The sequence below is a fragment of the Bison bison genome, unplaced genomic scaffold, assembly GCF_000754665.1.
Source record: "Bison bison bison isolate TAMUID 2011002044 unplaced genomic scaffold, Bison_UMD1.0 scf7180017864489, whole genome shotgun sequence".
Taxonomy (NCBI): domain Eukaryota; kingdom Metazoa; phylum Chordata; class Mammalia; order Artiodactyla; family Bovidae; genus Bison; species Bison bison.
This window is the reverse complement of record NW_011495048.1, coordinates 4,521,199-4,539,517: the sequence shown is the minus strand read 5'-3', so window position 1 is coordinate 4,539,517 and position 18,319 is coordinate 4,521,199.

Sequence of the window (18,319 nt, the reverse complement as noted above, 5' to 3'; positions counted from 1 at the left end):
TTATAATGATTATCACACTATATCATTCTTTATGGAAATATATTTTTCAGGTTTATTTATCCTTTTCCTTATCCAATTTCCATATGCTTGATGAACTAATTTTTTTTAATCTAAATTGTTATAAAATATGCATTTCCCCCCCAAAATACTTGATATTTTAATTATTTTTATAATCTTATTATGACTTATTATTGAGTCATCAACAGAGACATCAGTGGTTTAATGTATGGGGATACTTACACACCTGACACAAGGTCCTGGAGTCCTTGATGACCACTTAAATTCCACCATGTGTGTAGCTGAAGGAGGCCATAGTGGCAGTCTGAAAAACCAGCAGAGGGACAGACCCATCACTGCCTCATTGATAAGAGCACTCTCTAGCTGTGGCCTAAAAAAGTCAGATTGTAGATTGTAGGTGAAGAAGGCATTGGTTGGTTGAGCAGGGGCTGTATGGAGATCAAGACAACAGCTATTTCAAGTGGCCTGATCATACACTTATTAACACAGGTTATTCAAACAATGTTTCTGATTTTTCTGTTCACCACCCTTCCTTTTATAACACATCTTACTCATAATCTTGTTTATTTTTCTCACATCAAGAAGCACTTGAAGATATATGAAGTACTTGCATGTCAGAACCTCCTCTTGTTTAGCTTTATAAAATTATGTACTAGCCTCATATTTTTTAATCCATGTATGAATTTGTTTCCTTAAAAATCTTGAAATTATTTTTATTATTTTACGACAAAATTTCATAGAAAAATTCAGAAAATAGTGTAATATTTTTTGCTCCTGTAGGTAACTTGATCTTTTATTTTCTCATTAATATGATTAAAGGTTATTTTTCTGTTCCATTTTCTGTAAACTTGAATTATGGTATCCAATTGTGGCATTCTTCTAATCAACTTTGTTTAGAATAGATACAATATACGTTTGCTTGTTTCTTTTGATATCATTATTTAACTGGATAACATTTACTTTAATTTCCTAGAGCTGTCCTTTCTATTTGATAGCTACCTGTTCTGAAAGTAAAGTTTTGCTTAGTTTTGTACTTATGCCTTTAAAAAAAAAATGTTTTTGCTTTTTGTCCAAATTTAGATATAAGATAGTTTGAGTTTACAGATATTGCAGGTCCGTGACAAAAGTTGATCTTTTCTGTTATTTCATTTCTCTAAATCATGAATTGGCAAAGTATGGTGCGTGTGTAGGCCAAAACTGTCTACTATCTGTTTTTATAAATAAAATTTTACTGTAGCACAGGTATCTCCATTTATTCATATACTGTCCATGGCTACTCTTGCACTAGAACAGCAGAGCTGAGTGGTTGCAATAGTCTAGGCTGCATGGTTTAACAAGTTGAAAACAATTACTACTCTGATCTTTACATAAAATGATTGTCAACTTTTAATCTTGAATATGGGCTTCTCTGGGGGCTCAGAGTATAAAAAATCTACCTGCAATGTGGGATACCTGGGTTCAATCCCTGGGTTGGAAAGATCCTCTGGAGGAGGGCATGGCAGCCCTCTCCAATATTCTTTCCTGGAGAATCCCCATGGACAGAGGAGCTTGGTGTGCTACAGTCTATGGGGTCACAAAGAGTTGGACATGACTGAGGGACTAAGCACATGGATGTATAATCTTGAATATACATGATTTATAATCTGAATATACAGTGGACATATAATCTTAAATATACATCTATTTAACCTATGTATTGGAATGGGCTATTGAAAGAGTAAGTAGTATAGTAGAAACTTGATTCCACAAACATCCTTCTTTAAATGGTATAATAATTCACCCTGGAACTCAGTGACAGCTGAGCCTTCAAATTTACCCAACTTAGCATCAGCAGCAAGTTGGGACTTTGAGAAAATATCTTGCATCGAAGCATAGTCTGCCCAGTCATGTAAATTTCTGCTGTCTTGAGTTTTATGATATTTTTTGCATTTCTGATAAAATATCCCTCTATTCTCTTTATATCCATTGATTTTTGGACAGCCCATATATCCTTCAACCAGCTCCACCTTCATCACCTTAAAAATCATGTTTTTTTTTTACACTAAAAATTAACATATTATTTTCTATTCCAATCTCAAAGAAGGGCACTGCCAAAGAATATTCAAACTACTGTACAATTGTGCTCATTTCACTTGCTACCAAATTTATGCTCAAAATCCTTCAAGCTAGGCTTTAGCAGGACATGAACTGAGAACTTCCAGATGTACAAACTGGGCTTCAAAGAGGCACAGAAATCAGAGATCGCACTGCTAATATTTTTAGATCTTGAAGAAATCAAGAGAGTTCCAGAAAAACATCTACTTCTGGTTCATTGACTATGCTAAAGCCTTTGACTGTGTGGATCATAAATAACTGTGAGAAATACTTAAAGAGATGGGAGTACCAGACCACCTTACCTGTCTCCTGAGAAACTTGTATGCAGGTCAAAAAGCTGCATTTAGAATCAGACATGGAACAACTGACTGGTTCGAAATTGGGAAAGAAGTAGATTGTCACACTGTTTATTTAACTTCTATGCAGATTACACCATGCAAAATGTCAGGCTGGGTGCAAAAATGCCAAGTTTGCTGGAAGGAATATCAACAACCTCAGATATGCAGAATTCAGTTCAGTTCAGTTCAGTCACTCAGTCATGTCTGACTCTTTGCAATCCCATGAACCACAGCATGCCAGGCCACCCTGTCCATCACCAACTCCCAGAGTCCACCCAAACCCATGTCCATTGTGTCAGTGATGCCATCCAACCATCTCATCCTCTGTCATCCCCTTCTCCTCCTGCCCCCAATCTTTCCCAACATCAGGGTCTTTTCAAATGAGTCAGCTCTTCACATGAGGTGGCCAAAGTATTGGAGTTTCAGCTTCAACATTAGTCCCTCCAATGAACACACAGGACTGATCTCCTTTAGGATGGACTGCTTGGATCTCCTTGCAGTCCAAGGGACTCTCAAGAGTCTTCTCTCATACCACAATTCAAAAGCATCAGTTCTTTGGTGTTCAGCTTTCTTCACAGTTCAACTCTCACATCCATACATGACCACTGGAAAAACGATAGCCTTAACTAGACGGACCTTTGTTGGCAAAGTAATGTCTCTGCCGAATGATACTACTCTAATGGCAAAAAGTGAAAAGGAGCTAAAGAGTCTCTTGATGAGGCTGAAAGAGTAGAGTGAAAAAGCTGGCTTGAAACTCAACTTTCAGAAAACTAAGATCATTGCATGTGGTCCCATTACTTCATGTAAAATAAAAGGAGAAAAAGAGGAAGTGGTGACATTTTATTTTCTTGGGCTCAGATATCACTGCAGATTGTGACTGCGGCCATGAAATTAAGGGATGCTTGCCCCTCAGAAGGAAATCTATGACAAACCTAGATAGCATGCTAAAAAGCAGAGGCATCACTTTTCCAACAAAGGTATATATAGTTAAAGCTATGACTTTTCCTCTAGTCATATATGCATATGAGAGTTGGACCGTAAGGAAGGCTGAGCACTGAAAAATTGATGCTTTCCAATTATATTGCTAGAGAAGACTCTTGAGAGTCCCTTTGACTTCAAGGTGATCAAGTCAGTCAAATATAATGAAAATCAAGCCTGAATATTTATTAGGAAGATTGATACTGAAGTTCCAACATTTTGGCCATGTGATCTGAAGAGCTGACTCATTCATTGGAAAAGATCAAGATGCTGGGAAAGATGGAAGACAAAAAGGAAAAGGGTTTTCAGAGGATGAGATGTTTAGATAGCATTGCTGACCAAATGGTCATGAATTTGAGCAAACACTGGGAGATAGTGGAGGATGGGGAAACCTGATAAGCTGCAGTCCTGGGGTCACAAAGAGTCAGACATGACTTAGTGACTGAACATCAGCAGTATCTATTTTCTAGCCCAGTACACTTACTTATTCTCTTATTTTATGTACATATATTTAGTTCTGTAGAATATTTCTTAAACTATTTTTTGCAGCTCAAAAACATTTTACTATAAGGAATACTGTAACAATATTTTTTAAAAGTTGTTATAATAGTAAAAAGAATTTTAGTGCATTTTATTTATTTTTTAATTTATTTAATTAGAAGCTAATTACTTTACAAAAAAATACAAGTGTGTACAAGCAACTGAGGCATCACCATACTGATAAACAATGAAAACATTCCTTCCTGCATGTTTTGATAATAGAGATATATAGAGATATCAAAAAAAAATAGTAAAAATTTTAAGAGTCACTATATTTGGGGAATAATTAAAAATAGCATTTAGACACTATGTGGAAAGCAGTACAACAAAGAGGAAATGGTCTCCTTTTATTTTTTCTGGAAGTAGAATTAATATATTGGAAGGGATGAAGCTAGTGATTAACACTGCTAGTAAAATTCAGCATCAAATACAAAGAACTAGATAAAAACTGGAGATAACAACTGACTGTGTAGTCATATCACATAAGTTTTACACATTTTCCATTTTTATTTAACCTGCATGGTTTTAACAATACATTAGGTGACAGCCAATCTTTACCAAAAGTTAGGATATTAGTTCTTAGTTTTTTGCCTCTGGGAATCTCATAGAGAAACTAAAATCTCCTATAATCCAAACCACTACTAGCCAACTTTCCTTAGGACCTCAGTACTATTACATACTTTTTTATTTTGTCTAAATCATGATTATAAAAATTTTCAGAGTACTCCTTTCCTTCTCACATTTAGAGTTTTGGGATCAACTACTTGAGGAATCCCTTTTATGTATCACAGCCTTGTTATGGTGAAAGGGCTTATGTAACTCAATGAAGCTATGTGCCATACTGTGCAGAGCCACCCAAGTCATACGGGTCATAGTGGAGAGTTCTGACAAAGCATGGTCCACTGGAGGATAGAATTGGAAATTACTCCAGTATTCTTGCTGCAAGAACCCAAGAACAGTAGGAAATGGCAGAATTGTGGAATGGCATGAATTTTCATAATTTCTGCTTAGATATGTTTCCGCATAAAATACATAATCAACCACTGAAAATAAATTCCAAAGAGAATATAAATAGCAAGATTTACTGAACTTGATGCACTGACATGTTGCAAATAGTACCTTTCACACTATAAAGTGAACATCATATTCACCTCAAAGGGGTTATTATGTGGACTAAAATTATTCAACAAATTTGAATAGATTCCATTCTGTAGGCACTAAGCTAACTGTTAGGAATACAAATAAGATATAATCCCTGTTTTAGATTGTTTTCTATCTGTTACTGCATACAAAACAGTTACTATAAATGATAGAAAATACTCTGTTATAATAGAGTGATATATGATATGAGAGCATATAGAAGAGACACATGATTCAGGTGGAAGCTAGCAGAACAAGGTTTTATAGCAAAGATAAAATTAAACAGCCCTAAGATGAATTGTAATCAGGAACAAGGAAGATATATTCAATGTCATTGGAGCAGCATGTGGAGAAAAGTGAAAAATAGTTTTCTGGTATAGCTGAGAAAATAAATATGCAGCTGAAAGTGAAATAAGGGAGCAGATGACAGATTAGGAGTTTTCAGCTTTTTTCTCACAGATAACATCAAATTTGACAACCATTCATGGACTAGAGTAGTTTTGAGGGAATCTAGTTAAGCAGAAACCATGTCTTCTGTGTCTTCTGCATTGCAGGCAGATTCCTTACCCACTGAGCCATTGGGGAAGCCCTTTCATAATAAAAATCCTCAATAAATGAGGTGCAGAAAGAATATGGCTCATAATGATGAAGCTCATGTGTAACAAGCCAACAATTAAAACACTTTATGGTGAAAAGCTGAAAATTTTTCCTCTAAGATTAAGAACAAGTCAAGGGTTTTCAGTCTTACCATTCCTATTCAACATACTAGAAGTCCTAGCCAGATCAATTAGACAAGAAAAAGAAAAAAAAAAGTCATCCAAATCAAAGAAGTAAAATATTTCCTGCTTACAGATGATATGATCTTCATGAAGGAAATCCTAAAGAGCTAAAGAAAAAAAAATATTAAAACTAATAATCAACAAAGTTGCAAAATACAAAATCAACATACAATAGTCAATTGTATTTCTTTACACTGACGATGAAATTGTTGGGGGAACCACTGACAGAAAACTTTCCCCTTGGCTAAGCCTGATTGTAATCACTTACATGAGTTACCTTACAAGAGCAGGTCCTGGTAAGGAGAAACTAACGCTATACTACCAAGCAGAAGAATTTAGGAAAGGTCAAAAAGAAAGAGGAGAGATCAGTGTATATGTCTTACCACTGAACTGAACTGAACCTCCCAAAAACCTTCTCACTGGAGTTCACCTTGGCTGAGTCATGTGTGCATGACCAGGAAGGACCCTGCATCAAAACAGTTGTCCAGAGACAATCCAGAAACCAACCCCATTACCATGAAAACAGACTGTGAGCCACATGACAGAGCAGTTCTTCTGGATTCTTTACCCAGCTACTCTCTGCTTAGGCACCCCTCCCTAGTGAAGTATCTTGCTTTGTCAGCACATTTTCTCCTCAGACAATTCATTCCTGAGTGTTAGACAAGGTCCCACTCTCAGGCCCTGGAAGGGATCCCCCTTCCTACAATGAATGACAATTCAGGTGGGATTTCTTCACTATGACTGACATCCTGAGAGTTTCGTGTAGTCAGGGACCAGCTTGCCCACTGATGAACCAGACTTAGAATGCAAATGGGGCCTTTTTGACCCTGATCTCCCTTGACATGGATGATTGACCAGAGTGCCCCAACAAGTTTAGAACAATAGACTTCTTTATTAATATATTTTCCCTTCCAGACATACAAGCTGGTCTTTAGAAAGTACAGAGGAACCAGAGATCAAATTGCCAACATCTGCTGGATCATAGAAAAAGCAAAAGAATTTCATGAAAATATATACTTCTGCTGCAAAGATTATGCTAAAGCCTTGTCTGTATGGATCACAACAAACTGTGGAAAATTTTTATAAAGAGATAGGAATACCAGACCTTACCTGCCACCTGAGAAACCTGTTTGCATGTCAAGAAGTAACAGAACTGGACATGAAACAATGGACTGGCTCAAAATTGAGAATGGAGTACATCAAGGCTGTATATTGTCTAATTTAACTAATATGCAGAGTACATCCTGAGAAATGCCAGGGTGGGTAATTATAAGCTGGACTGAAGATTGCTTGGAGAAATATTAACAACCTCAGATATGCATATAATATTATCCTAATGGAAGAAAGTGATGAACAACTAAAGAGTCTTTTGATGAAAGTGAACAAGTAAAGTAAAAAAGCTGGCTTAAAACTCAACATTCAGGAAACTAAAATTACAGTACCTGGTCCCATCACTTTGTGGCAAATAGATGAGGAAAAAATGGTAAGAGTGGCAGATTGTCTTGGTTTAAAAAATCACTGCAGATGGTGACTGCAGCTATGAAATTAAAAGATGCTCACTTCTTGTTAAAAAAAGAAAAAAAAGCTGTGACAAACCTAGACAGGATATTAAAAAGCAGAGACATCACTTTGCCAACAAAGATCCCTGTAGTCAAAGCTATGTTTTTTCCAGTAGTCATGTATGGATATGAGAGTTGTATCATAAAGAAGTCCAAGTACTAAAGAATTGATGTTTTTGAAGTGTGGTGTTGGAAAAGACTCTTGAGAGTCCCTTGGACAGCAAGGAGATCAAACCAGTCAATACTAAAGGAAATTGATCGTGAATATTCACTGGAAGGACTGAAGCTGAAGCTGAAGTTTCAATACTTTAGCCACCTTATTGGAAGAGCCAACTCATTGGAAAAGACCCTGATACAGGGAAAGATTGAGGGCGGCAAGAGAAGGACAGAGGATGAGATGGTTCGGTGACATCAATGACTCACTGGACGTGAATTTGAGCAAACTCCAGGTGATAGTGAAGGACAGGGAAGCTTGGCATGCTGCAGTCCATGGGGTCACAAAGAGTTGCACACAACTTAGAGACTGAATGACAACAGTTGGTTGTTTCTGGATAGAGAAGAGAATGGAGAACAGGAAAGGGTGGAAGGTTTGTGGATGGTCAGGCTGACTAAGTTTAGACTGCAGTTCACTGAGGAAATGAATCTTGAAAGTAAGTTGGTATAAAACCTGAATTTGGCTTTTCTCTTTGTTAAAACGACAATTTTCTTAAAGTGTTAAACTGCCTCTGGTAACAGATTTTAAGTTCTTTATCTTTTAAGTGATCTGTTCTATATTTGCCTTTGAAATGTTTTATCACCACTTTGGCTAAGTGATTTTTTTTTTTTGGCTAAGTGATTAACTATTGCATCACAGTGACCCATGATCCTATCTGACTGAGTCTTCTCAAATCTTTTGATATTTTTTGACAACACTTCCTAAATCAAATATTCATTGCAATTCTTTTGAACTTCAGCTAACTTTGAGATGCTTTAGAAGGCCCATGTGGCATCTCAGACAGAGATATTTAATTAGTATTTTAAATTACGTGGAGAGTATTATTACCATACTGATAAGCCTTTTAAATATATCCTGTATGGATAAATGTTATTAATATGGATATTCTAGAAATCACATAGAATTTCTGAAAGTCTAGTATGTCCTGGCAAAATGCTGCCATCCATAATTTTAGTTACTTTAAAATGTTACATATCACAGCAGTAACAAAGTTTCTCTTGTCAATTACTTTGTGAGCAAATTTAGTAATGACTTTTTTGTGTTTCTGTGATTTATAGACATTTATTGTTTTATTCTGATAAATCTCAGATTATACTGGGGAACTGGGTAAATTTTTTTTTAAAAATCCTAGGGGAAAACTTTATGGCTTCATAAAAAGTTAATCAAGAGGGTTATTTACAGAGTGAAATTACATGATTATAATTTTTATGGTTCTATCTGAAGCATTATTAGCTTTTAAACTATGTTTTCCAGATGTAAAGAAACATTTATCCACAAACTGATTATGATATAGCAATTTGGTAAATTATATCTTTGCAAGGAGAATTTGGGCTTCTCTGGTAGCTCAGCTGGTAAAAAATCCACCTACAATGCAGGAGAAGCCTGTTCAATTCCTTGGTTGGGAGGATCCCCTTGAAAAGGGATAGGCTACCCACTCCAGTATTCATGAGCTTTCCTGGTGGCTCAGACGATAAAGAATCCAACTGCAATATAGGAGACCTGGGTTTGATCTCTGGGTTGAGATGATCCCCTGCAGGAGGGCATGGCAATTCAGTCCAGTATTCTTGCCTGGAGAATCCCCATGGACAGAGGAGCCTGTCAGGCTACAGTCTGTGGGGTTGCAAACAGTTGGACACTACTGAGTGACAAAGCACAGCCCAGCACAAGCAGGTTTCTATGTTTCACTTTTCTCTCTACATGGTCGCTCCAGAGACTGGAGACTCCCAGGTTCCCAACAATTTTATCAGTTAAATTAGGAAGTCTACTCCTGAAAGGTGCAAAGAGTCTGAAGGTATTTTGTGGACCTCAAAAAGGGAGGAATTTTCCTGAATCCATAAGGCAAAATCTGTGACAAGCCCTTGGCATGGCTTTCCTGGCCTTGGGAAGACTTTTATCAATTAATCAAACTTAGTTTGCAGACAAAGTAGCTTTGATTTGGCTATCTTTGACAGGAATGAGAGTAATTTTAGAGAAAAAGAGATATTGCAATGGATATCAAAATCGAATTCTGTTTACTGAGGTCTGTATTTGCTAAGTCTCACTTCTCAGAGTGAAGGAGACATGTTTATATTATGCTGTTGTAGGGTTTAATTGAATTATCAAAAGGACATTTTAAATTTGCTTCTGGAGTTTAAGTAATCTGTCTTTGGATAAAAATCAGATGCTCCATGATCTGCAATCAGGTGGTTAACATCAGATTATGATTGCTTAAATTTAAAAGCTCCCTTATATTGGAAACAATTAAACAAATCTAGAGATAACCAGGGGCTTCCCAGGTTGTGTTAGTGGTAAAAATCTCATAAGAGATGTGGGTTTGATTCCTGGATTGAGATGATCCTCTGGAAGAGGAAATGGTAACCCATTCCAGTACTCTTGTTCTCAGAATCCCATGGACAGAGGAGCCTAGTGGGGGTTCCAAAGTCCATAGGGTTGCAAAGATTGGACACAACTGAAGTGACAGCATGCATGCAAGCAGGGATAACAAGCTTAGTGACACTAGGAGACTGTGCTGGTTATCTTATGGACAATTAAAATATATAATCTCCTTTACAGATGATGATTGGTACAGAAAAGATAAAGTCAAATGACCTGAGATATACTGAGCTGCATCTAATGGAAGTTCTTCACTTAAATTTTTCAGTTCAGTTCAATCACTCTGTCATGTCTGACTCTTTGTGACCCCAGGGACTGTAGTACTCCAGGCTTCCCTGTCCATCACCAACTCCTGGAGCTTGCTCAAAATCATGTCCATCAAGTCAATGATGCCATCCAACCATCTCAACCTCTGTCATCCCCTTCTCCTCCTGCCTCCACTCTTTCCCAGCATCAGGGTCTTTTCCAATGAATCAATTCTTCGCATCAGGTGGCCAAACTATTGGAGTTCTAGCTTCAACATCAGTCCTTCCAATGAATATTCAGGACTGATTTCCTTTTAGATTGACTGGTTTGACCTCCTTGCAGTCCAAGGGACTCTCAAGAGTCTTCTCCAACACCACAGTTCAAAAGCATCAGTTCTTCAGTGCTCAGATTTCTTTATGATCCAACTCTCACACCCATACCTGATTACTGGGAAAACCATAGCTCTGACTAGATGGACCTTTGTTGGCAAAGTAATGTCTCTGCTTTTTAATATGCTGTATAGGTTTGTCATAGCTTTTCTTCCAAGGAGCAAGTGTCTTTTAATTACATGGCTGCAGTCACCATCTGCAGTAATTTGGAGTCCAAGAAAATAAAGTCTGTCACTGTTTTCATTGTTTTCACTGCTATTTGCCATGAAGTGATGGGACTGGATGCCCATATAAGAAGAAACAAGAGCGAATATTTTCCTGGACCATAAAAGATGAGTAAAACAGATGGTCTAGAGACGTTAGACACTGTTATTAAAGCCTAGTCCAATAATAAGCATAACTGAGTGGCCCACCAGTGAAATCTTCATCAGACCTAGGAATGAGTTTTTTTTAGCACCATAGGATGAAATAGTCAGGAAATGTTCCCCAAACAATGGTTGAATTTATGACCCCAAAGGATCAATGGCAACTGATGATTAGTATCATCAGGCACTTGTCATCTGCCTCTTCAGAACAAGCCTTTAGTTAGCTAATTTCAGAAGATTTTATGACCCCAAGTTCTAGCATCATCTCATATGTAGAAAGGCACTAAAATCATGAACAGTGATATCTGCTTTGGCCACTGAGGAGGGAAATACATTCAAAGGTCAAAATAGAGTTACTGGTTCAGACATAGAAGGCAAAATTGTGTGGTCATTGAGGATTTCATAAATGTTCCTGTATTGCTGAGAACTCAAATTTCAAATCCTCTGAGCTGTGTCAGGCTCTTTGGCAGTTGGTAGCTGCAACCTTATGGATTCAAGGTATTCTGTTGCAACTATTACATTGCTAGAAAATGCAATTATTTTCAATCAAATATTTGTAGAAAAAGGAGACATGCAGTGACCAGTAGTTGCTGTTATATGTATATTAATGCCACATTGGAAGTAAACAACTTGGATAAAAGTCTCCCCAAGGTGCAAGGTCCAGACTGGGATTCAGACTTACTCTTATACCAAAATGGCAAACCAAACAATTGGGACCTTAATCATAATAAACTCAGATCCAGGCAGAAATATTTCCCATTCAGTTTCTATTCTCCAAGTTAAGACAGGTCTGTGCCTCATTTTAGCAGAATGTGGTTAGTGCCATCATCTCCCAGTTTCCCAAATTGAATTAAAACTGAGTAGGATTCTGTCGGGCTCTGGAATACAAATCCTGAGTCCTTTGTTTTTTATTTGTAGGACATAGACTTCATTCAGCTACCTTGATCTTCTTTGAATTCCAAACAGCAGGCTCAAACAGTTGCTAATAAAGGAAGAGAGGATATGCAATAATAGGTTTGTTCGGTCACTAAGTCATGTCTGACTTTGCAACCCCATGGACTGAAGCATGCCAAATTTCTCTGTTCTTCACTATCTCCTGGAGTTTGTTCAAATTCATGCCCATTGAATCAGTGATGCCATCCAAAAGGGGTGACAGAGGAGAAACAGTCAAATGGTGGCTCAGCCTTGGGGTAGTGTCCTGGTTCCTCTCCAAGAAATTGGCATAGCAATATCTTTGAGTACTTCTGCAGAATTGGGTTCCCCCTCCAGGTGGGGAAGAGCACAAGATTATGGAGCACCACCCTGTAACCTCATTACCAATCAATCAGAAAAAACGCCACACATCTTGTACCCCTGACCCCAAATTTCACCTTCCTCTTCTGGGCCCAGCAGTGACCATGCTGTGAGGACTCCTGTTTGGAACTTGTCTGTTTCAACTGCTTACAAGGTGTTGACTCAAAAAAGATGTACAATGTGAGAATTGAGAGTTAAGTTTTATTTGAAACAAAATAAGGACTACAGACCAGGAGACAGCACCTCAGATAACTCTGATAAACTGCCATAAAGAGGTAGTGGCGGAAGGTCAATATCTAAGATTTTTGTGAAAGGGGAGTTCAGTGCAGTCAAGGGCTTACTTTACAAAGGCTTTCTGCTAATCAGGAGGAGCTGATATCACCATGAAGGGATTTAGTGCTTTTCCAGATAATGAGGAGATGCAAGGATTGGAAGCATGAAATCAATTCCTGAAAATACTTATTTAAGACCTGTTCCACCAGATTCCCTGGAACACAGAGTGCCTCATTCTCCACCCTGAACTACCTTCAGGGCATGCTGAAGGTCAACAGCTGAAGCAGCACAGGATTCACTCTCTGCAGAGGCAGATGGCAAAAGCTCTTGGCAAACACTCATTTGACAAGATTCATTTCTGACAGGGTCCAACAGTTGAGGTTAAATTATTATTACTACAAGAGTGAATGCTGGTTTCTGACACAGGATACCTGGATTTAAATTAAGTCGAGAGAGACTCCTGCTCTACTAGAATGACTTCATACTCTCAACAGAAAGTAGTTACAGAAAAAAAGAGACCTCTGCCCCAATTCCCAAGGAGTATTTTGAGTATGAAGTCTCTCAGGGGGAAATTGTTAAGGGAAACACAGAGAAATCACCCTTCCTGGCTAGATCCAATAGTAATCACTTGTGTGAGTTATATTACAACAAGAGGTCCTGGAAGGAACTTGGAACTAACAACTACCACCAAATGGAAGAATGTGGGAAAGGTCAAAAGGAGAGAGGAGATGCCAGTCCATATGTCCTACCAATCTGGAAAAATCCTTCTCACTGGAGTTCATCTTTACTGAGTGGCATGTGCATGACCAGAAAGGAGCCTGAGTTAAAATGGTTGGCCAGAGACAACCTGGAAACTTACGCCATTACTATAAAACCTGAGACTGTGAGTCATTCTCCTAGGTTCCCTTACCCTGAGGCTCTCTGCCCTAGTGCTCATTCCCAATAAAGTCTCTTGCTTGATTCAGCATATGTGTCTCCTTGGACAATTCATTCCTGAGTGTTAGACAACAGCCTAAACTTGGACCCTGGAAGGGGTCCCACTTCCTACAACAAAATGTCTGAAAAAAAATTATAAAAAACTACTATATTTAATAGCATCTGAAAGAATTAAAAGGTTAGAAATAAATGTAATCAAAAAAGTGAAAGACATGTACACTGAAAACTATAAAATATTGATTCAAAGTATTGAAGAAAACACAAATAAGTGGAAAGATATCCATGTTCATACATTGGAAGAATTAACATTGTTAAAACATCCATATTATACAACATGATTCTCAAATTTGATGAGAATCCTTATTCTTATTTCTTATCCATTCTTATTCCTTATCCTTATCCATTCCTTATCTATCTTATTCCTTAATCCATTCCTTATCAAATTTCCAATGGCACCTAAAAAAATAATAAAATAACCCTAAAATTTGTATTGAAGACTTTGAAGAGCTAGAGCAATTTTTAGCAAGAAGAACAGAGGTAGACACAAAACAATTACTATTTTTAGATTATATTACAAAGCTGTATCAATCAAGACAGTATTGCACTGGCATAAAATCAGGCTTATAATTCAGAGTAACAGAATGGAAAGCCTAGACATAAATCCATGCATAAATGGTCAATTAATATTGACAAGGCACCAAAACCACAATTATAAGAAACGGTTTGTTCAACAAATGACACTAGAAAAATTGAATATTCACATGCAAAAGAATGAAACCAGTCCCTTGTCTTACACCATACACAAAAATTAATGGATTAAAGAAAGAAACTTAAGATCTGAAACCTAAAACCCAAGAAGAAAACATAATGGGAAACAAGTTTGACTACAAAAAACTGACCATTTATGCACAGCAAAAGAAATAATCACAAAGATGAAAAGACAGCTTATGGATAGGAGAAAATATTTCCACACCATATATTTGATAAGAGGTTAATATAAAAAATACATAAGGAGCACTTACAAAAATCAGGAAAAGGGACTTTCCTGGTGGTACAGTGGATAAGAATCTGCCTGCCAATGCAGGAGACAAAGGTTTGATCCCTGGTTCAGGGAGATTTCACATGCTGCAGAGCAGCTAAGCTCATGTGCCATAACAAAAGAAGTCCGCCTCCTCTAGAGCCTGCACATCACAACTACTGAAGCCTGTGTGCCTAGAACCTGTGCTCCACAACAAGAGAAATCACCACAGTGAGAAACCTGTGCACCTCAACAAAGAGTTGCCCCCAGTGGCCACAACTAGGGAAAGCCTGAGTACAGCAATAAGGCCCAGTGCAATCAAAATTTAATTTTAAAAAGTAAATTAAAACAACAAAAAAGTTAACCTAAAAGAATTGGGAAAGGACCTAAATAGATGTCTTTTAATAAAAAGCAAAAAAGAAAATATGCTTAAAATCAGTAATCATCAGGGAAATTCAAATCAAAACCATGGTTAGGTACTACCTCACGTTTGTTAGGATGTCTATCATAAAAAGTGAAAAGATAGCAAGTGTTGGTTAGGTGGGGAGAAAAGGAAACCCTTGTCCATTATTGGTGGGAATGTAAACTGATAAAACCTTTTTTGAAACAGTTTGGTGGTTTCTGAAATAATTAAGCATAGAACTACCATATGGTCTGGGCTTCCCAGGTAACACTAGTCATAAAGATCTGAATGTCAATGCAGGAGACATAGAGACGTGGATTTGATCCCTGGGTCCAGAAGATTCCCTGGAGGATGGCATGGCAATCCACTCCAGTATTCTTGTCTGGAGAATCCCCATGGACAAAGGAGACTTGTGGGCTACAGTTCATAGGTTTGCAGAGTCAAGCATGACAAAAGTGACTTAGCACATATGCATGGTCTAGAAATCTCACTTTTGAATATATAATCAAAGGAAATGAAATCACAGTCTTGAAGAGATAACTATACTCCATTTTTATGCTCCATTGCTCAGTCATTTCCAACTCTTTGCAACCCCATGGACCATAGCCCACCAGGCTCCTCTGTCCATGGAATTCTCCAGGGAAGAATACTGGAGTGGGTTGCCACTTCCCTCTCCATACTCCATTTTCATTGCAGTGTTACTTACAATGACCAAGATATGGAAACAACCTAAGTGTCCATCAACAGATAAAAGAGTAAATAAAATGTGATCTATGTATACAATGGAATATTATTCAGCCATAAAAAGAAGAAAAATTGGTGTTTGCTATAGCATGAATGAACCTGGATGACATAATCCTAGTGAAATTAGCTAGAGAAAAATACTTGTATGATTTCACTTATATGAGGCATCTTTAAAAAGTTGAATTTATAGAAACAAAGAGTAGAATGGTAGTTAACAGGGAATGAGGGCTGAGGGCTTGTGGAAATTTTGACCTGCAAAAAAATTTAGTTTTAAGATTGATGGGATCTGGAGACCTAATGTATATAGCACAGTGACTATAGTTAATAATAATGTATTGTATACCTAAAATTTGCTAAAAGAGTGAATCTTATGTTTTCTTGCCACCACTCCAAAAGGTAACTGTGTATAGTGATGATATATAAATTAATTTGATTCTGATTAGTATGTTACAATGTATACATATGTCAAAACATCACTCTGTACAATATATACATATACCATTTTTATTAGTCAACAATGGCACCCCGCTCCAGTACTCTTGCCTGGAAAATCACATGGATGGAGGAGCCTGGTAGGCTGCAGTCCATGGGGCCACTAAGAGTCTGACACGACTGAACGACTTCACTTTCACTTTTCACTTTCATGCACTGGAGAAGGAAATGGCAACCCACTCCAGTGTTCTTGCCTGGAGAATCCCAGGGATGGGGCAGCCTGGTGGGCTGCTGTCTATGGGGTCACACAGAGTCGGACATGACTGAGGTGACTTAGCAGCAGTTAGCAGCTGCCGGGGTCCAGCCCCGGCTCATCCAGGGAGTTCGAAGCGGGGATGGCGTCGGCAAGGGTCAGGATACAATAGTTTCAATTAGATATTAATTAAAGATATAAAGAGTAATAGAATAAGGATAGCTCAGTAGGAAAATTCAGTGGAGAAAAGAGGCTGAGTGGCTTGGTTTACACGGGAGACCAATAAAACTTCAAGACAAGAAGTTTGCACCACTTACGTAGGCCACAGGCGTCCTTCTGCTCTCCTGAAGGAGAGAAGACACTGAGGCCTCCCCGGTCGGATCTTAGAAGCCCAGGCATAATTAGTAAGCATGGTGGGTTCCACGCTCCAGATGGAGACTCAGCCAGAGTGAAAGAGAGAGAGACATGGGGAGACCAGTATTTCGAGAAACTGATCCCAATTCTTTATTTTCCAGAGTCTGTTTTTATACACTGAGATGTTATACAAAAGTCACGCGGGGACAGCAGTCCTGACTTTTATTAAAGTCAGGTGCTTCATACAAATGTATACAGAGGTCTTAGGGGTGTTACATCATCTTCTGGCCAGGGGGGCCTGCTGACAATTTACGACCCTCTCCTTGTGATAGCGGTCAGTCAGTCAGGACACTTACTTCTCCAGGGCTGATTAGTCTCAAAACAGACACCACCCAAATAAAGTTACATTCCTACAGGGTGAGGGTGTAGTGGATTTTAGTTAAGGAAAGAATTTACTTAGCCTAAGGTCTAACGTGATTAATATCAAAGGTTAATACTTATTTATTCTATATATTCATTAATGTGTGTAAGGGCAGGGGATGTGGAGACTTAGCAACAAACATTGGCTCAACAAATGAAAAACCCTTCACCAATACAATTTCTAATCAGCCCATTATACTTATACTAATAGTTTTCTAACTTTTCTAAGGAGCCTGTTTTTAGAAGGTTTAAAGCATCTCGTGCCTATCACGGTTGGGAGGCTGTGAGCAATCACATGTGGCCAGACAAGCCTGTCAGGCAGGCTAGAGAACCTTCAGAGGAGTTTGTAGGTTAAAACACTCTTATCACGCCCAGGAATTATTATTAACTGGAGCTCTAAGTTAACTCCTTCTCCGAAAGAGGTGGTGGGGGACAGCCCCCCGTAAAGTCAGAGGTGTAGGTGAGAGCACAAAGTTGTAAAGTAGGCAGGGTCTGGTTATGGGGATAGATGCTCGAGGATTTCCAGGGGGACTCCTGAGGCTCGATCCCGCCTTTGTGTATGTCGAGCCTCCTTCCTCATGACCTTTGTCACGGGCGGAGTACCTCACTCTGGCCCCCAACAAGCAGCATACCTCAATAAACCTAGAAAAAATAAAAAATAGAGAAAAAAAAACTTAAGGATGATTGATAAATCTGGACAAATTTTGAAAGAGATAGTATGATATATTAAATAGTTTGGGTTGTACTATTCATGCCAGAGTTGTACACTCATGTGCTTTCAGAGACCAGAGTTAAAATCTGATTCTGTGAAGTTGGCAGTAGTAATTAGTACTGAGTATGGGGGACTCTGAACTACTGGAGACCGGGTCACTTCTTCCTAAAAATTATCCAAATGTAGGTGATTTAGAAAGATGGTAACAATAATCCTGTGTACGAGACAGCAAAAGAGACACTGATGTATAGAACAGTCTTATGGACTCTGTGGGAGAGGGAGAGGGTCGGAAGATTTGAGAGAATGGCATTGAAACATGTAAAATATCATGTATGAAATGAGATGCCAGTCCAGGTTCGATGCACGATACTGGATGCTTGGGGCTAGTGCACTGGGACGACCCAGAGGGATGGTATGGGGAGGGAGGAGGGAGGAGGGTTCAGGATGG